The 21,579-nt window shown below is 49.4% G+C and overlaps 1 long non-coding RNA gene across 1 annotated transcript; it reads right to left on the minus strand.

Annotated features, from left to right (window-relative positions):
- Positions 1-9,708: 9,708 nt before the first annotated feature.
- LOC143271985 (uncharacterized) lies at positions 9,709-20,036 on the minus strand. Its single transcript, XR_013049327.1, has 2 exons — positions 19,325-20,036; positions 9,709-10,118 (listed from the first exon to the last, which is right to left on the minus strand). It is a non-coding gene; the product is annotated as an uncharacterized LOC143271985 (long non-coding RNA).
- Between the last annotated feature and the right edge of the window lie 1,543 nt (positions 20,037-21,579).

Raw genomic sequence — 21,579 nt, forward strand, 5'->3', positions numbered from 1 at the left:
GAGCAGAAGGGAGCAGAGTGAAGGGGGGCCGAGGAGGGGAGGGGGTGGGGGGGCAGGTGTGTCCCTTATCCTAGCCCCACGCCCTGTGACTGACTCGGCCACTGGGCCTGCTTCTGGTAGGAGAGGATGCAGAGAGACCGGCCAGGAGATGTGGTGGAGTGGACCCCTTGAGGATACACAGTCTCTTCAGATCAAATGCCTCCTGCCTATGTGCCTGGTCATGCTTCTTCTGTTAAGCTCACAGCCTGCTTTCTGGGATGTCAATCAAGAACTAATGTATATTTTATGGGTTATTTTGATTATTGCCCTAGAGCAACTGGGGGTGACTTGCTGATTCACAACCCCATCCCACCCTAAACTATAGCTGATTAGACACCTAACTCAGAGGAAGCCGAGACTATTCCACCCCTACCAGATTAGATGTGAAAGAAACATGTCTCATTGGATAACTGCCGTATCTGTAGTGCTGGCACTCTGCCTGCCACACAGCAAGGGCTCAGTAAATATCAAATGGATGAATGAGTGGCAGAGTGAATCTCCGAAGAATCTGGAATTTAAAATTGTCTTTCCCTTTATTTTTATTTTATGTGGGGTGGGTGTTTTGCCTGTGTCTGTGCACCACAGGCATGCAGTGCCCATGGGGGCCAAAAGGGGGCAGCAGATCATTTGGGACTGGAGTTACGAATGATTGTGAGCTGCGCCATGGGTGCCGGAAATGGAACTGAAGTCCTTTGGAAGAGCCGCCAGTGTTTTAACCACTGGGCCATCACTCTCTAGCCGAATCTGGAATATTTAACCTGAAAACTCAGACTGAGAGTTATGGGAACTGAGTCATGTGAGCTGGAAAAGAGACCCACCCTTCCAACTCCAGGCTTCTTGGGGTTACTTCCATCCTGCTGGGTCTCTTCTGAACTTTGAGACACTGGTCCAACATCCTGACCCTCAAGCACCTTTCTTCCCTTCCCCTATATAAGGGGTCGTTTTGCTTCCTGATATGCATGAGTACATGCTACACACACACACACACACACACACACACACACACACACACACACACACACACGAGTTTCTCTTAGGTTCACACCCACTCACTCCTTGTCATACCTGGGTGTGCTCACTATTGCTGCCAGTAGCCCCGTAGGCTCTGGCTCTGAGATGCAGTGACCCAGGGCCAGGAGGGCACATTCTTGGCTAGTGACCCTTGGGGGCAGAAGGCAGAAGAGGTATGGAGCCTCTTCTCCTTCCAGAGTCCCTCTCCTGACCCAGGCCTCACATGTGGACTCCTAGAACCCCACTCTCAAGTCATAGACAACTGCTGTGGGCACTCAAGACCATGCTTGCCCACCCTGACCTCACAGATTTCCCACTTACCAGGCGAAGGGGAGCAAGAGCCAGTGAATCCAGGACCCTGGGAAACTCCTAGTGACAAGCTGAAGCAGAGGAGGGGGTACCCACACCTCCCGTCCACCAAGGCTGCTCTCCGCCTGGCTGGATCGACTCTCTTCTGTTCCTTCCGCCCTCGCCCCAGGTGCCCGGATACTAATTATAATGACCCGGTGAGTTACAAGACGGTGAAATTGCTTCCACCTGAGGTTGTCACGGGCTAGGAAGAAATACCAGGGCTGGAAATTAAACTGTGCCAGCAGGCTTGAAGGGGCGGGAGCAGGAGGGAGGACAGGGCGGGTGGGGAGAGATACCCACAGCTTATGAGGTGGGGTTTATGGAGTGCCAGCCAGAAGCTTCCTTGGGCAAAATAGAAAAGATTAGATACTGCTCACCTGCTGCTGGTCACTGGACACAGTGTGCCCCAACAAAAGGTGGAGTGACCAAGAACACACAGAAGCCCTGCGGCCACCTAGAAACTCAAAGACGGAAGAAATGTCAGGGCTGCTGTTGTGGAGAGCGGCTTGGGGCAGCCCAGCTACCCAGCAAGGGAGGAGAGACAGCAGCAAGAGGCGCCCAGCCAGCCTCGGTAGCCCACCTCACAGCCTAAGGACATTCTCGCTGACAAGCCCGGGCCTTTGTTCCCTGAGCTGTACACTCCATGCAGCTTTGCGCTGACCTTTTCATTTGGAAGGCTGACAGGCTGCCTAGCTCACGGTCCAGGATTCGGGGAGGAAGGACCTCGGAAGTCCTGGCCCTGGGATCTGTGGTAAATTGCACTTCTGGATAACTGCAAAAGTGATGGAGCTAAGTAAGTCACTGAGACCTCTCCCCACAGGCCAGGAGCGGGATGAAGCTGGGACCTGCAAATGGATCTCTCCAAGCACTGTTTAAAATGTTGCAAGGCACTGAAAAAAAAAAAAAGGAAGTTGCTAGATTCTGTTCATAAAGTGAGCACAGTATTAATACTAATAGTAGTGCCCAACTGCAAAAACATGATAGCAACCCCTCCCTCCTTCTCTCTCTCTCTCTCTCTCTCTCTCTCTCTCTCTCTCTCTCTCTCTCTCTCTCTCACACACACACACACACACACACACACACACACACACACACACACACACGAGAGAGAGAGAGAGAGAGAGAGAGAGAGAGAGAGAGAGAGAGAGAGAGAGAGAGAGAGAGAGTCAAATAGCAATCTGACTCATGAATTTCATCGGAACAAATCTAAATGAAACAGTAACAGAATCCTGCAGCACAGAAGAAAGTACACCATGAACCACTGGAGCCAAAGAAATGCTCTGCAGGGCTGAGGTCGTAGCTCAGTGGTAGAGAGCTTGTCCATCATGCACAGGACCCTGGATTCATGCCCCAGCACCACATAAACTGGGTGTGGTGCCATGGGCCTGTAACCTCAGCACTTGGGAAGCAGAAGCAGGAGGATGAGAAGTTCAAGGTCATCCTTGACTATACACAGAGCTCAAGGCAAGCCTGGGTTACATGAGACCTTGCCTAGGAAGGAGGGAGGGAGAGAGGGAAGGAAAGAGGAAGGAAGAGAAGGGAAGAAAGGGGAGGGAGGGAGATTAGTAGGTATCAGGAAAACTGTTAACTTACATTAGAGGAATTAAGCATAATTCATCTGCATACAGTAGCCATTCTTAAGTTTTTAAAAACTTCTTGAAATAAGAACCAATAGCTACTTCTGATATGATATATGATATGATGTATATATTAACTTCAAATGAGGAAATATTAAAAGTGTTCCCATTAAAGTTAGGACAAGACTAGGGCGCCCAGTATCTCCACCCTTCCCTCTACAAGTACTTACACTGTAAGTACTGGCTAATGCAATAAGATAAGAAAAAACATTAGACCACATACCAAACCACTCTTACAGTTCAGTTTAGGACTTTTGACTTCACAGTGCATCCACTAGGCCGTGTGAATCCACTAGGAAATGTATGTAGACTATACGTTTAGCACTCCTGGACTCACAATGTGTGACAGGATATTTTCTTGCCATGCTAGGCAGTGGCCTAAGCGGCAGCTCCCCATTACTCCTATGACCACAAGAGTAAATAACTCCCACTCGGCGGTGTACTATGCTGCTGATTATGATAGGAGATACACCAGGTATAGTACTATAAATCAATTTTGACTTATCTCTTTTCAGTGTACAGTGAGCTTATCAAGATGTAAGCTGAGAAGTAGCTGTCTAGAGATTGCTGAGTCGTGTCAGTCGGCTTCCAGCCCAATGGCAAAGCACTCGAGATGATTAACTTATAAGCAGAAATGATTGTGTCCTAGGGTTTCAGAGATCTCAGTCTGTGATCACTGGGTCCCCTGACTTGGTGCATGTGGCATACAGGACATTGTGACAGACGTGTATGGCAGGGTAAAAAGAGCTGCTTATGTCATGGCAACTAGGAAGAAAGCAGGGGGACAAGGGTCCCAATACCAATCAAGGGCATCCCTCCATGAACTACTTCCACTCGCCAGGCCCCACACACTGGAGCACCTACCACCTTTCCGATACATCACCACCTGAGGACCAAGTGTCCAACCATGAGCCTTTGGGGGAAAGTTCACGTGCAAATTAGAATAGTAAGATTATCATTATTGCCAGAAGACAGGAACATAGCCACGCTGTACCCAAAAGAATGGGCTGAAACATGACTACCAGGAATATGGAAATTTAGTGATATGACCAGCTTCAAAATTGATATGCAAAACTCAATGGCCTCCATATTTTACAATGACAACCAGCTGGAGCATGTAATGAGGAAACAGATGACATTTACAATTGCAACCAAAAAGATAAAATACCTGGAATGTGGAGAGTGAGAGAGTGAGAGAGAGAGAGAGAGAGAGAGAGAGAGAGAGAGAGAGAGAGAGAGAGAGAGAGAGAGAAATATATATATATATATACTGTAAACTGCTGCTGCTGGACTCACAGAATGACTCAATCGACTGGAAAGACATCTCACATCTTGCTGAAGAGAATCAGTGTGAGGAAGCTGTTTCTCCCAGTTAACCTACAGCCTTTCTATGTTTCAGTAAAAACACAAGCAGGAATGTTTAATAACATGAGGTGACTTCAGAGTTCATAGGGAAAATATAAGCGTGCAAACAGGCAGGAAATTTTTGAAAGGAAGAGACTGGAGGGGAGGCCAGCCCTGTCACATATTTAAACACATCTGACACTTCAATAATTAACAAAATTAGGGCGGTCTCTTGTAGACAGATAGAAGCATATCAATAGAATAAAGTGTGAAGCAAAGAAAAGGCCAAAGCCGTGTGACAATGTCATTGATGATAGAGCTGGCACTGGGAATCATTGGGGAGGGACTGGAGGGATGGGACTCAGTAGTAGAGCAGTTACTTAGCATGCTCAAGGTCTGGTAATTCACACACACACACACACACACACACACACACACACACACACACACGGGCACTCGGGCACACAGGCATACATGCAGGCACATGCTCATTCGAGTGCACAAGCAATCATTGAGGATCCAGAGGAAAAAATGCAAATTTCCAAAGGGTATGTGAAAAAAAATTACTCAGGGAAACACAGTGAGATATCCCCTCACAACTGCTAGAGAAATAACAAATGTTGACAAGAATGTGGAGAAAAGGGAACACTTGTACATTAGGGGAATGTAAATTGGTACAATTGGAATGGAAAATAGTACAGAAGTTCCTCAAAAATAATTTAAAAAGAACTACCGTATGATCTGGCATTTCTGCTTCTGAGTATGCATCTAAAGGCATTGAGATATCGGTACCCCCCACGTCAATCAAAGTAGCCACGACATAGAAGCAAAATGAGTGTCCATCCGCGGATGAATGGATTAGTAAAATGTGGAATGTATGCATGATGGAATACTATGCAGCCTTTATATGTGTGTGCGAGTGCACATGTGCATAAGTGTGTGTGCCCATGAGTTCGTGAGTGTGGAAGCCAGAGGTCAACCTTAGATATCACCATTCCTTAGAAGCTGTCCACATTGTTTTTGAGACAGTCTCTCACCAGAACCTGGGGATCACCCATTAGGCTAGGCTGACTGCCCAGTGAGCCCCAGGATCTACTTGTGTCTACCTTCCCAGCACTGGGATTATAAGTGCAGACCACCACGGCTGCCTTTTTATGGCAGTGGTGATGGCAGGCGCCAGCCCACTCCTCAGCCTTTAAATAGAGCAAGGTTTTCGGACTTCTTTTCTACTTACAACCTCTTTCCACCTGAGAATCTTTTACAAGACCCTAGGTATATGGGGATATAAAATAGGTATATAAGTCAAACATTTACTGATAATAAATCATAAAGAAGCTTATCTGAAAACAATTCTTTACTACGTATAGAATTTTACCATTGCATTAAAGACAGTGCGCAAACGTGCATACTAATGAGTTACATGCATACTAATGACTTATATACATACTACTGAGTTCCATGTGCCAGCTTATTCTTATTAAAGAATTAGATCTGATGCTGAAGGACATGGAGCATCTTGAATATTTTCCAGAGTTGATTGGTATTATTAATCTATAATTGCCAATGCTAAGAACACTGTTTTGCATAAATACTTAGCACAAAATGGCAGAAGTATGTGTAGGGCCATTTTAGAAACTGTTGGAAAGTCTGTTCCACTCTCAAGCCAAAATTCATTTAATGATTTGATTTTTTTTTTATGAAATTCAAGTCAGCACCTCAAACAGCAATTTTTAAAATCAAACATTCTAACACAATATATCCAAAGCTCTACCAACTTGATAACTTACATGCTGAGGAACAGGGGGTAGGAAAATATTAAAAGCCTGATTTCCATAATGAAACCATTCTCTTTCTACAAGAGCCCAAAGCTCTGTATATACAGGAAAGAACGCTGCAGCTCATAAAAGAATAGTCTCCACACTGAGCCAAGGCGTGTCGGGCAACGTCCGTTGGTGTTGTACGCTGTGACAGCCTGCACAGTCGCATGCACACAAGCCCATGTCATGTGCTCAGAACCACAGCCGCAGTGAGGTCCCCTGACACAATACAGGTAAGTACCCTGGATTCATTACATGTTAGATTTTTAATCAGTGTTAATCTCCATGAGTTCAGAAATGTTTTACTGTTGCCAAATAGTTTGCAACGCCCACATTTAGTCCACAATGCCCTACAGAGACATACTGGGAAATAGAAGGGAGCTCAGGAATCCTGTCATTTACAACAACATGGGTGAACGTTGAAGGCATTACACCCAATGAAATGAGCCAGGCATGGAAAGCCTTATGTGGTTTCATTTATGCCTAGAATTGAAGAGCTGAACTTCCAGAAACAGAGAATAGAAGGGTAGTTGGCAGGACTGAGGGGTGGATACGCTGCTTCTCTTAGGCATGATGGGTCCTTCCTGTGGGTCAGCTGGGTGACTACAGTTAATAATAACACGTGAACTGTGGAACTGTCTCTTCCAGGCTGAAACATTCACTCTTGGAGGTTAGGAGGGAGGTTCACAAGGAGCCTGAGATGAGATCCACGTGCCCCCACCTGGATGTTATATAAGCAGTGAACAACTTTGGGGGTGAAGGGAGGCTAGTCTTTGGTGGGACAGCTGCCTGCAGGCTGCAGAGGGAGCTGGAAACGCCGCCTGCGTGAGTTGCCATCTGTGCTGGGGGGGGGGGCACTGTTCAGGGATGCATCTGCCTGTGCCACCCATGCTCCAGAAATAACCCCAATTAACTCGTGGCTTTACCAACCTGGACTTGGATGGACTGGTCTCTTTGGGCATTCGAAAATCACCAAGAGGTTAGCACATAAATGATCTCATCTCAAAAATGTGTTTGAAGTGTATCAGTTGCACTATCAGTCACTTTTGCTGCTGTGACCCAATGCCTCAGCCAGTAGCAAGAAGCAGCTCAAGGCAGGAAGGACTTGTTTAGGCAGTGACAGGGTAAACACAGCGGTGGACCCTGCCCCATCTGCGGAGCGGCTGACAGAACAGCTCTCTTTTGTCTCAGCTCATTCACATCTTGCTAGAACAGGAAAGCTAAGAGCTCAGCCTAGGCACCAGCAGGCTATAACCCCCAAAGCTGGCCCCTCAGAGATCCATTGCCGCCATTGAGGCTCCACCTCCTGAATGTTCCACAGCCTCCCAAAACTGTCACCATCCAGGGACTGAGTGTTGGAACACATGACCCTGTGGGGAGACATTTCACATTTAAATCATGAAGTTGTTTCCTGACAGAAACAGCTCACTACATCTGTAGATGTATTGTACCTACAGAAGGAGATACGGATTTGGGCTCATGGTTTCAGAGGGCTCAGGCCACACACGCTTGGCCCTACATTCTTTCTTTATTTATTTATTTATTTATTTATTTATTTTTGGTTTTTTTGAGACAGGGTTTCTCTGTGTAGCTTTGGAGGCTGTCCTGGAACTTACTTTGTAGACCAGGCTGGCTTTGAACTCACAGAGATTCACCTGCCTCTGCCTCCCAAGTGCTGGGATTAAAGGCGTGCACCACCACTGCCTGGCTTGGCCCTACTCTCTTAAACATCCATCATGGTGACAGGAGCATGAAGTGGGGAAGCAGCATGGCTCACATGCCAGCAGATGGGAGCAGCTGAAAGATGGGAGGAAGCAAGTGAATAGACTCAACAAGACACGCCCCAATGACTGTAGGCCCCGCCTCCTACAGTTCCCAGAACTCCCTAAAATAAAGTCACCAGCTGGAGGCCAAACATTCAAAGTGTGACCCGGTGAGGGACATTTAATATTTAAACCATAATAATAATGAGATGATGGATATATTAATTGACTTGATTTAACATTTCATAATGCATGCATAAATCAAAATAGATTATGCATCCCAAATGTATAATGTTCATTTCTCAATTGTACTGTAATAAAGTTGGGGAGGAAAACAAAATCATTGAGGAGAAGATGAACTGCTTATTAATATTATTAGGACACTCAATTAGCCATTGAGAAAACGTAAAATTAGATCCATACGTCATATCTTATACCAAAGCAAATTCTAGATGGACCAAAGATTGAAATGTTTTTAATGAAATAATTGGCCTAAAAGGAACCACTGATAAATTTGAAACAATAGTTTTAATGTGTGAAAAATCTTCTGACTAGGCCCTCAGAAGCGGGGAGTGGTGTGCTAATTTGGCTACATAAGACTAGAAAACTTCTTGAAGGTACAAGTGACCATTAGCAAAGTTAAAAGACAAATATTGGAGCTAGAGAGATTACTCAGATGTTAAGAACACTGGGTGCTCTTGCAGAGGACCTGGGTTCAATTCCCAGCACCCACACAGTGGCTCACAACCATCTGTAACTGCAGTCCAGGGGATCTAGTGCCCTCTTCTGGCCTCCATTGACACTCTGTGCATGTGGTGCATAATACATACCTGCAAGCAAAACATTCATACACATAAAATTAAAAATAAATAGGTCTAAAGAATAGGTAACAGACAAATAACAAGCTGGAGATATATCTGGTACGTGAAAAGCTCTTACAAATGTTTAAGAAATTGCTGGACATGGTAGTACATACCTGTAATCTCAGCATTCAGGAGGATGAAGCAGGAGGATCACCAGGAGTTCAAAACCAACCTCTTGAACTAAATAGACTCTTTCAAAAAACAACAACACAGCCGGGCGGTGGTGGCGCACGCCTTTAATCCCAGCACTCGGGAGGCAGAGCCAGGCGGATCTCTGTGAGTTCGAGGCCAGCCTGGGCTACCAAGTGAGTTCCAGGAAAAGGCGCAAAGCTACACAGAGAAACCCTGTCTCGAAAAACAAAATAAAACAAAAAAAAAAAACAACAACACATAAATCAATAACTCAATAGAAATATGGACAAAGAGCATGGAGAGGACTCACAGCGTTTGGAAGGACAGCTACTTCACCCCCAAGACAAACTGGAAATAAACCAGATGATCCACCTCTTACCCAGCAGACTGGCAGCTCACACTTTGCTGCTGGTACTGTCTCCGGGTGGGACAGGCAGTTTTGGTTGGATCTATTAAAACCACTAATGCCTACGTCATTTGTCACTGTCAAACACACTTCTAGATATTATACACATACACACACATACACACACACACACACACACACACACACACACACACACACACGCACACGCGCACACACACACAAACTTATGAACTGTGAACACGCAAATTGAAAGAACAGTCAAAATAAATGAAACATCCATCAACAGGTGATCCCTTAAAGAGTGGTATAGTATACCAAGAAGCCATTCAAAGGAGTGAGCAATGACCTGGCCATGTTTCCCTAAGCATATACTCGAATTAAACACATGTTCACATTCTTTTATAGGAAAAAAAAAAAGTGTTCACACAAAAAACTTGTCCAGACTGATGTTCGTAGGAGCATCATCACAATACTAAAAACACAGAAACAAAATACCCACGTTGGGTGAATGAACCAAGTGTGGTGTGCCCAGGCAATGGAACATTATTCGGCAATGAGGAGGAATGGAGCCGAGCACTTACACACGCTACAGTGGGGACGGACTTTAAAGACAGAAGCAGACACCAGAGTCGCCTGTCTGTGTGTGACTTCATGAAGTGTCTAGAACAGGCAAATCCACGGAGACACAAAACAGGTCAGTGGCTGTGTGGGTTGTGGATCCAGGTGGGAGAGCGGTTGCTAATGAATGCAGCGTTCTGTGCGGTGTGACAGGAATGCTAGCCAATGGCAGGGAACTGCGTAAATTAAAATAAAAATAAAAAAAAAAAAAAAACACTTTAAAAGAATTGATTTTAGCCGGGCGTTGGTGGCGCACGCCTTTAATCCCAGCACTCGGGAGGCAGAGCCAGGCGGATCTCTGTGAGTTCGAGGCCAGCCTGGGCTACCAAGTGAGCTCCAGGAAAGGCGCAAAGCTACACAGAGAAACCCTGTCTCGAAAAACCAAAAAAAAAAAAAAAAAAAAAAAAAAAAAAAAAAAAAAAGAATTGATTTTATCACGTATGGATTATATTTCCAAGAGCAAAAAAAAAAAAAAAAAGGAGAAGATACCTTGAAGCATTTACTTATATTGTTCTGTTATTAAATAAAACTCGAGAGTCAGATATTGGGGTAAAAACCTGAAAGATCCAAAGAGCAACAGAGGAATGATCAGCTGACCCTGCCTCTCCACACTTCCAGACTGAAAAGCCCTTGAAACCTCTCCAAGCCCCTCCTTAGCTCTTCCTGTCCCTCTCTATCCAACTCTCTCCATCTTCTAACACATCTATGGCTAATTCTGGTCAGCCAGTCGCTGACTCCACCCTCTGGTTCAAGGCTTAACTTTATTGGAAGTCCTGGAGTGTCAGTGCAAACAAATATCCCACAACAACGCCTTCTGCCTAAATGGTGGTTCTCAATCTTCCTAATGCTGTGACCCTTTAATACAGTTCCTCATGTTGTGGGGACCCCCAACCATAAAAATTATTTTCATTGCTACTTCATAACTGTAATTTTGTTATTGTTATGAATTATAATGTAAATATCTGATATTTCAGTTGGTCTAAGGTGACCCCTGTGAAAGGGTCATTTGACCCCCCAAGGGGTCACAACCCACAGATTGAGAACTGCTGGACTACAAGATAGTGTCCTGTAGGAACAAAGTTCAGAACTCTCTGGATGCAGAGCTGTGTGTGTGTGTGTGTGTGTGTGCAGACCTGTCTCTGCCTTCCCAAACTATCCCAAAGAATACACAGAAACTGGTGATGCCACATTAGTGAGGGACCTAGGAGTCTGGGGGGGGGGGGGCGGGGTTGGAGGGAGACTTTGTATTATAAATATCCTTGAACCATGAGAATTTATTACCTATTCAAATATTAAATTGAATTTAAATTGTAAAAATCAAAGTGACCCTTCTATCAGATGTGGGAATTCCCTGTAATGAAAGTGGGACTACCAACAGCGGCCGTAGGAGGGGAAAGGCCTGGGGTCCAGGGACATGAGTGCAGCCGTCCTGGGCTCTGGGTGCTGGGGAAGGTCTGAGACCATCAGGGGCTCTGGCAAGGCCAGGCTGGAGCCACTCGAGGTGACCTAGGGACAGTGGGAGGGGGAAGGGAAGAAGGAACTCAAGCGATTCGTTCTAGAAAAGGGGGCTTTGGTGTGTGGTCCTGGGAACCGGAGCCAGCTAGAATTCTAGGAACCATGGGGAAGCCCAGGATGGGGATCAGGACTGGCTGAGAGAGAGACTTACTTGGTGATCCTCTTCCGGACCCACTGAGTCACTCTTGCCAACGACAGTGACTGTGTGGGCCTGTCCTGTGCCAGGCCTGGGACGCAGAGACAGAACAGACATGTGCTAGCTACTTTTGCATCACAGGGACCACACAATACCTGATAGAAATAACCAGAGGAAGAGAATGTCCCTTCTGGCTGTTTCCAAGTATTTAGTCCGCCATGCTGGGTGGGGTTTGGCACAGCAGTTCAGTTCGTGGCAACCCAAGCGTGTAGCAGAGGTAGTTCACACCACAACAGAACAGAAGCAGGAGTGGGGATCGCCTTCAAAGCCCCCCACACACACTGAGCTGCTTCATCAGGGAGCCACATCTCCCAAAAGATCTGAAGACTGCCCAGAAAGCACCACCAGCCCCAACACACACCCTGTGGAGGGCATTTTACACTCAAACCACAATAGCCCCTGCCTTCCAGGAGTGCCAGGGCCAGGAAGAAGCACCAGCTGGGAGGGGCTTGCCTCAGCTCCATAGTCTCCGTCTTTCAGAAAAGAGCCCGAGGCTTGCCCCAAGTTTATTACTGTCCTGTTGTCCAAAGCAACCTACACAGCCAAGCCTGTAGTCCCTGGAGGAGGATGCTACGAAATTACAGGACACCTTGGGGACTTAGGCAGATGGTTAACTGGGCGATGAATGTAAAGCCACCTCTCCCAGGGCAAAACAGAGAATGCGAGCATATCCACCCGGCAAGAAGGATGGCAAAGGCAGGGCCCCTATGTCCTCCCAAAGCTATCTCTGCCTGGTTCTCCTCAGAGTGACAGCCAGCCCTGCCATGGAGACCTGTCCCTGTGCTGAGCAGCAGGCATCACAGGAAATAGCCCCTTGTCTGTTCCATGGCCCCAGTGCAGAACTGACAACAGGGGTGTGACTTTGTCTCAAACATCTCAAGAAGACGGGCAAAGAAAGTGTAAAGACGGTGAGACTAGAAAGATCTGAATGTGAACAAATCACTTCTCCTGTTTGAGTCTCCATGTCCTTCCTGAAAATCAAGGTTATAGCATAAGACCTCTATACATTGAGCGACTGCTGATCACCCCATTACCATTTCTCCCATTCTACAGATGAGAAGCTTGAGGTCCTGAGAAGAGAGGAGAAGGCAGAATCGGTTGGATCTATCATGTCCACTACCTAGCCCTCAGCGATGGGACTCACCCTTGGCCCCAAGGCTGCACAAACTTGCACAGATAAGAAATTCATGTTTTTGGAAACCCAGGCAACAGACCTGCCTCCCTGCTTCTTCCTGGGCTTTGGGGAGTACTGTGGAAGCAGCTTTTCCTATTTCTATTGCCTTTACACGCTTTACTGTTTTCATTTGGTTCTGCTCCAGTTAGAGCTGCAGGGCAATGGCTGAACGAAGAGGCCCGGGCAGGGTGTACAGAAGGGGCTCCCTCAAAGGTGCAGCCTCTGGAGACTCCGAGTGGCACTTGTAGGTGAGCCTTTGCCCCAGCCTGGAACCAGGCAGCCCACGGAGGCTGATCATTCTGATGCGTTGCACTTCCTTCCCTACAAAGGAAGATTGCCCCCAGAAGTCACAGAGTGAGGAGGGCCCGTGTGAGTAGAACCCTGATCATGCAGACCCCAGGGGCTGATTCAGGGTCTTCCTGCGGCCCCAGTAGCCTCCATGGCCCTCGCAGCTTCAGCTTGCACTTTGGGACGGCTTCTGCAGCTCCTAGAAGAGGGGACAGTGACAGTCCTCACAGTTCATTCTTGGGCTGCTTTCAAGCCCCCTTTCGCTTCTCCTCTCCCAGCTCTAGTCACCCGTGCCCTCTAGGTCCACATCACTAAGATCAAACAAAAGACCAGAGCCAGGCAAGGAGCAGGAGGCCTGCAGATATGGCACACTGGGGATTGGCTGCGGCCTCTACCTCGGTGAGATAATCTGGCCTTTCTGGGAGCTCAAAGTTGATTGGCCATGAGACGCTGGCCCAGAAACAAGGGATAGCCAAGACCATGACGACCCTGGAGGTGGTGGTGGGAGAGGGAAGTTGGAGAGTGGGGCTGGTGGGAGGTGGGGCATCCCCGGGAAAGTCAGAGCAACGTTACTGACAGTGGTAATAAGTCTGTGACGATCCCAGCAGGAAGCAGGAGTCATATTCAAATCCAACCAAAATTAGTAGGGATGTCAACAGAGTGTGGCATAGAATAGGGACCCAGGATGACAGCAGAGTTCAGCATAGGGCCCCAGGACATCAACAGGGTGCAGCATAGGACCCCAGGATGTCAACAGAGTGTGGCGTAGAATAGGACCCCAGGATGACAGCAGAGTTCAGCATAGGGCCCCAGGACGTCAACAGGGTACAGCATAGGACCCCAGGATGTCAACAGGGTGCAGCATAGGACCCCAGGATGTCAACAGGGTGTGGCGTAGGACATGAGGCCTTGGGGAATAGCCAACTGACATTAACCAAGTCTGAAAGGCAAGAGAAGGGACACACCCAGGGCCTTCACAGAGGGTGATAACCAACCTCCAACCACTCAACCGCGAAGACAAGAGGTAGAATTCAGAGTCCCATCCCCCTCCTGGCTCATAGCTCCCAGCAGAACAAAGAACCCACTCAGGTTTCTAACACACAAGGCAGGAAAGAGGGCAAAGGGGGCATGGAGACAGGTATGTGGGGGCCTGGCCAACTGTAGCACCACCACCGGTGAGTACTCCGGCTTTCAAAACCAAAGAAAAGGCCCGCCCAGAGACACTGAAGCTGTCTCCCAAACACACCATCTCAGGAGTCTGTCCCCAGCAGCCAAGGTGACCCTTGGCCCAACCAGCTCATCCCTCCGGCACTAGGACCCAGTCTCTTCCTCCAGGGACCCCTTTCAAAGTCGGAAGGCAGAAAGCTGAACAACCCTCCCTGATCCCACGTCAATCCCGTATCTGGGTCCAGGACTCATTTTCAAACCAACCAAGCGTCAGAAGTCACACATCAGGCTTATCTCTCCTGCCACTCATCTCCAGAAGCCCTTCTCCCTGGTCCCTGTCATTCCCAGACAAATAGAATCCCTCCCCCTGCCCCAAATCCTAATGAATGTCTGAACTCAGGGCGCAGTGCCCAGCCCCGCAGAGGCCCCAGCCCCGCCTCTGTGGGCTGCATGCTCCCAGGCTCCCTGGAGATAGCAGATTCACCCAGGTCTCACTCTTCTGACCCCAAAAGGTGACTCTGAGAACGCCCCCTCCCGCACCCTACCTCTGTCTCGGTACTAAAAGGGTCACACTCTTCCTGTTCACTAACTGCAGGAAGGCCTGGCTGGGGTCTGTATTTTTGCATCTCTGACTTAACGCTGTTCATTCTTGTACGCGTCACCCTCTCCCTCCTGCTCACCTGTTTTGCCCTTGACAGTGGCAGGAGGTGCTCTGCCAGGGCTGCAAGCAGGTGGCACTCATTCATTCATGCATTTAGTCATCCATTATCATTCAATCAACAAATGTCCGCCTTGTTGGAGACACTGAGAATGGGACGGCAAAGCCTCTGCCATCGTGGAGCTTACCACATGAACTGGATTGCAGACGATAAACAAATCACAAAGAAAACACAGCCGTAAGGCAGAGAAGCCTGATGGGGAGAGTAAGTAAGATTCTCTCTCTCTCTCTCTCTCTCTCTCTCTCTCTCTCTCTCTCTCTCTCTCTCTCCTCTCTCTCACCTCCCCCTCTCTCTCTCTCCCTCCCTCCCTCCCGGTGGCCCGCAATGAGCCCCAGGACCTGCCTGTCTCCACACCCAGGCGCTAGGGTCCCAAGTGCATGGCCACCCTGGCCTTCACGGGAGTTCCAGGGATCTGGACTTGGGTCCCTGTGCCGATGCCAAATGTACTTTCCCCGCTGAGCCACCGCCTCAGTATCCAGCCGAGGAAAATTTTCCGAGGAGGTGACTTTGAAATAAGACCTTGAGCAATTATCCAGCCACTCAGAACCCATTTGCTCAGGGGGGAAAGAAGAGTTAATTTTCCTCAAGTCTGTCTCTTCAAGTTGATAAAGACTTAAATAAATTAATATATGTTAAGTGCTGGCCCACAGCCTGGCATATAATAAGTTTTCAGCTAATTGCTGCTCCGTGTCTAGCTAAAGTGAGAGGAACATGGAGAGGCCCTGCAAACCTAACCAAATGGCGCCTAACCCCAAAGGGTTCACCTCTTGGAGTCGGTAGACTGTCCTCCAGAGTCACCCCAGACCTCTGAAGTGAGAATCTTCCAGCCTGGGCGCCTGAGATTGAAAGCCTAGAGAGAACCTGAGTCCTGCCACAGCAGGAGCCATGCCTGAGCTGCTGCCTCAGTTTCCCTCATGAGCCTCCATCTTCCTGCTCTGTCAAGAGTCAGTTAGACGGATCCAGAGTGTCAATGACCTGTTTTAGGGGACCTTGTCCCCACAGTCCCCGCCATACTGCCAAACCTCTCCCCTCCCCCACACAGTCCCTCCATCCCAGCCAGTCCCAGCTACCCCTCCCCCCCCCCCCCCCCCCCCCCCCCCCGACTTCCCTGGGAGCATAGCTGACTGTGGAGACAGAGGGCAGCCTGGGATGGGCAGGATAGAGCACCATGTCCTAAAGGGACAGCACAGAGTGTCCCTTCTTCCCCTGCTTGGGTCTCAATGTTGCCCAGTCCTGACTGATGGCAGGAAATGGGTCTCTAACCCAGTTCTGGCCAAATGATTAAACACTCATGGGGCGGGGGGCGGGGGGGATATGAAGGGAAGGAGGGCAAGGGAGATGCTGAGCAGAGGGAAGGGAAGCTGCTCTTCAGGGACATGACTCTGGCACTCCAGTCGTGGGGGTCTCCCCCTCGCTCCTTTAGGATCTGTAGTGGGGACGGTGACGCCAGACAGACAGCTTCCACGCATGTCTCTCCTCGTTATTATGACCCATCCCCTCATGTGGCTATCAGCCCAAGTCTTTCCCATGTGTCAAAGCCTTGATGGCCTCCCCACCTCCTCCCCAGGCTTACAGACTTCTTCAGTTCAGGTGAGCCCCGCCCCTGACCACTTACAGTGTGCCAAGCCTAATGCCAAAGCATCGTATACACATACACATACACACACACACACACACACACACACACACACGCAGTATTTATCCATCCCCGCCCCCTCAGGAGGAACGGTTTCCCCTTTCCACAAGTGAGGAAGTAAGGCTCAGAGAGGGCATGTATCTCCCTCAAGGACACACAGCTGGCAAGCAAATGGGAAGACCCAGGTCTGAACCAAGCTCCTCTGACCACGGGGTCCGAGTGCTCCACCGTGGGCCTCTCCCACCACGATCACCTACCAGCACTTCGAGTCTCTCACACACAACCCTGTCCTAGATTCCATGACCTGCCTCTTAGACTGTGAGGTTTCCAAAGATGGGGCAGGGCCTTACATCACCCTTCCTCCACCCCCTGAGAATCACACAGTAGACAGCATCCTCCTTTTGTGGACGGGATGAGGCTCAGGCAGCACCTGTGGCCAGCACAGAGCAGATTCTAAAGCACGCACGCACGCACGCACGCACGCACGCACGTATGCATGCACGCAGAGCCTCCGCTGCTTCTGATGCCTTTGCTGAAGGAACTTGGCCAGCTGGGCCCCCCCCCCACCCGCCAGCTTGGCTCAACGCCTGCTAAACGCACCCCAACACCCCCCTTACCGCATTTCCTAAATCTCCTGAGCCTTTGCATTTTAAACAGACCCGATTGTATCAGACTTCCCGCCCCCGCCCCCCACCCCAGGCTTTCCAGCGGCTGAGCCCTACCCTAGTTTGATGAACTGATCGCAGTTAGATAAATCGCATCAGCTGTCGGCTTTGCTGAGGCTGGGGAATGACATTTTCCAGGTCTGCTCAAGTTTAATGTGAAGGAGCCCCTTCCTGCCACACACCACCAAGGCCAGGTGAGACGAATCAAGAGTTTTATACAAAGGTCCCACTCCAATAATCTGGGCCATGCAAGCTGGCTCCTGGCTCCCTGTGGCTTCAAGGAGTTAGGAACCAGCAGACAGCAGACCAAGGAGGGCACGGGGGACACAGCCTCCCCTTCTGCCTTGATGGTAATTGGCAGTATTTCCATGCATTTCCATGCGGAATTATGCCATAAATTTACTTGGCTCCAAATGGGGCTGCTCCCAGCAGGGAAGGCACCCAGGGAGGATGGAGATGATGGGAGAGGATAGGAAGATGGTCCAGACTCTAGGCCTGACATATCTGGACACCCCCAGCCGCAGCTCTCCAGTCAGCTCTTTGGCTAGCTTCTCCTGGGAGGGAGGCCTGAGGAGTTCATCCCAGAGCTCTCAGGATTAGAGTAGAAAGACCAGAGGATATAGGATAACGAAGCCTGGGGCCTGGAGAGGTGGATGAGCAGCTAAGAGCACTTGCTGCTCTTGCAGAGGACCTGAGTTCGGGTCTCAGCACCGACGTCAGACACCTTACAACCACCTGTAATTTGAGCTCCAGGGCACCTAATGCCTAGAGATTCAGGCACCAGAGAACATCAGACATGTAATGTTCTGACAGCCTCTTCCTGTCCTCAGACTGGACCAGCTCTGATTCAGACACTGGCCTTCCTATGTCCTCACCAGCATTGGGTACTGCTGTCTACCCTGGATGCCCAGCCACCAGAATAGGTCTACAGTCGTCCATCCTTGCCATCAAGACTGCGAGCTGGGGGCCCTGAGAAGTGGGTGCTAGGCTCAGGGACCTGAACAAGACAAAGCCTTGGGACACAGGCACAAATACATGTTCACCCACACCCATACAGTCAGACATGGGGCTGGGGAGATAGTTCGGTCAGTAAATTCCTCCCAAGGATCTGAGTTCGATCCCAGGACCCACATAAAAGTCAGGCATGGTGGTACGTGCCTGTAACTCCAGGGCTGGGGAGGTAGAGACAGATCTCTGAGGCTTGCTGGACGGCCAGTCTCACTTAACTGGCCGATTCCAGACCATTGTACACCCCCCGAGGTTATCCTCTGACCTCCACACATCCATGTACACACACGCGCTCATACCTGCACATTCACAAACACACACTCATGCATACAAACTTAGCAAGGACCCACATTTGATTTGTAATGAATTTGGGTTTTTTTTTAATGAATAATTTTGCAAAACTAATTAAGAGGGATTGAAGCCCAGAGAAGAGCTAATGAGCTATGCAGATCCCCCTGGCATCCACCCTGCTGGTGAGGCTGAGGGAAGAGAGTCCCCCGCCCATGCTACAGTCACAGAGAGACTCAGCTGGGTCTGCGCCTCCTTCTGGCAGAGCACTCTCAGCTGGGCCACAGAAGCAGATCCAAGGGTGCACACAAGGATGGAGCGTTGGCAGTGGATCTGACTTCAAGTTTCAGCACCGTGTGAGGGGTACCCCCAAGCTTGTTTTAGGGGTCTGGTCCCGAGTCTGAGAATGGATATTTCTGTGAAGCCCCCAGGCGAAGTTGGAGTTGTGAGGCCAGAGGCTTCTCTCTGAGAGTTTCTACCTCAGCCACTTCCCGCTGCAGTCCCTGCTCTAAGACCTGTGCTCAAAGGCTTGAGCGAACCAAGAGCTGACAGGGATACATCCAAGCCCCTCCAGACCCAGTGCTTGAAGTCATTTGCCTAGGGCATCAAAAATGACTAAAGCCTTCCCACAACGCTAGTGAGCACCAAGACGGTCACCTTCACCTTCATGCCCTGTCCCCACAGCAGCCCAGGGTCTTATATAGCTCTTGGTTCATCTAAACTTACCGAACCCAGGCAGTCTGAGATCCGGGTGGTCCAATGACGAAGCTAAGGCGCAGAGGGGTGATGTCTTTTGTGATATGCCTAAGGTCACCGCTGGGAAGACTTGGTTGGGTCTGAGCCCCATGAACTTGACTGAGCCTGCAGAAGTCCTGACCATGTTGCGGTCATGTCAGCCTCTGACTGGCTGGCCTCTGACTTCTGGACACAAGTACCCACACGCAAGAATGTTTGCTCGCCTGCCCTCCTGGAGGGACACGGAGTACAATGAACCTCCCTGAAGGAAGGCTCTGCGGTCTGTCTCTAGGGGTCACAGTGTTTGTCCTTGGCACTGACTTGGGAACAGCAGACAGGGCAGGTTCCCGAGACCTCCCTCCTCAGCCTCACCTTTTAGGATCTGGGACCCAGATCTTCTGCTTCCCAGTTGATCAGTACAAACTGGTCAAAGCGATGAATGCGGAGAGCCGAGGGAGGGTCAGGAAAGGCTCCAAGCTCCCATGAACTTGACTGAGCCTGCACAAGCCTCCACATTGCCCTTGGCTGGCCTCTGACTTCTGAACACAAACGCCCACAAGCAAGAACTTTTTGCTCACCGTGTATTGAACACTGGGTCCTCCAGGCACCTCGCAACCCCCATCCCAATCTCTGCAGTAACCCTGCAGCATGTTCTCGTTTCATTAAACTCAATCCACAGGTTGGGGCTGGAGAGCTCTATGCCGTGGCTCACACAGGTAACAACTGAGCTAGGATTCGATCCTATTTCATCTCTACTTCCAAGTCTGTTTCTTGCTTGTCTGGCCTTCCTTTAGGAGTCCTTCCTCAAGGACTCCTATTCACCCTCCAAAACCCGGCCTTCCCCGAGTCTCTCTTTCCACCTCTCCTAGGCAGAGTTAGTCATTCTTATTAGAATTCAAAGTATAGTTTTGATTTAGTATGTGGCATTTGACTGGAGCAAATGCCTGCGTTTTGCTGTGCTAATTATCACCCCTCCCTAAGCTGCACACCCAAGAAACGATAACAGAATAGCTGGCCCCAGAGTCTGGGATCTCAGCTTTTAATTGCGTTACAATATTATAACATACAATTTGCCAGTTTTAATTGTGTAATTCAGTGGCATTAAGTGTGTTCACATTGTTACACAACCATCTGTACCATCCATCTCCAGAATGTTAACTTCCCCCAGACTGCAATGCTGTCCCCGACGACACAGTGACTCCCTGCATCCTCCCTCAGCCCCTGGGGGCAGCACCTGTTTTTACTTTCTTTATAAATCTAATGACAGTAGATGTTCCGTGTGAGTGGAAGCATACTGTAGTTCTCTCTCTCTCCCTCTCTCTCTCTCTCTCTCTCTCTCTCTCTCTCTCTCTCTCTCTCTCTCCCCCCCCCCTCTTTGTGTGTGCGTGGTGCTCACATTCGTGTATGTGAATACAGACACAGATATACTACAGTGTGCATGCGGAGGTCAGAGGACGACCTTGGGTAAGACAGGGTCTCACCTTGCTTGAGACAGTCTCTGGCTCTTTGCTGCGTCCACCAGGCTAGCTGCCCTCAAGCTTCTGGGAATTCTCCTGTCTCAAACTCTCACTTTAACATTTGAGCCCCGGGATTAGAGATGCTTTATGTGGGTCCGAACTCAGGTCCTCATGTTTGTGTGGCAAGGGTTTTGTGTGGCAAATCCCTGGCCCTGGATTTCTCCTTTTATGCCTGACTTCTTTTATTCAGCATCCTCAAGTTTCTTCCACATGGCGGCAGATGTGAGAACGCCCTTCCTTTCTGAAGCTGACATTCAGTTGCACCCAAATGCCACAGTGTATCCACTGGTGAGCACTGAGCGGCCTCCACCATCGGCTGCTATAGATATTGCTGCCAAGAGTAGTGTGTGCACGCATAGGTGTGTGCACCTCAAAGCACTGTCGGGTCTGGGTGACTCGTTCACGGTCCCCACCCTATGTAGGTTGCACTTAAGGTCATGAAAGGTGACACCCTCACCCCCATGTCTGTCACCTGAGCTGGCTCCCCACACAGATCTTGACTCCCCTTTGAAGCAGTCCCCGCTCCCCACCCCACCCCCACCCATACCACAGCAGAAGCCTCCCTTCCTAACAGACTTTGGACTATTCCAACCTCCGGGCATCTGCACCTGCCCAGGTGCTCCCGCCACTTGTGGAGAAGAGCATTTTGACTCCCCCCTCCCCTGGAGCAGGTGTTCCTCATGCTGCACCTTCTCTGTCCCCGGCTCTTGTGGCAAGCCGGAGCTGGCA

This window comes from Peromyscus maniculatus, chromosome 2 (assembly GCF_049852395.1).
Source record: "Peromyscus maniculatus bairdii isolate BWxNUB_F1_BW_parent chromosome 2, HU_Pman_BW_mat_3.1, whole genome shotgun sequence".
NCBI lineage: Eukaryota > Metazoa > Chordata > Mammalia > Rodentia > Cricetidae > Peromyscus > Peromyscus maniculatus.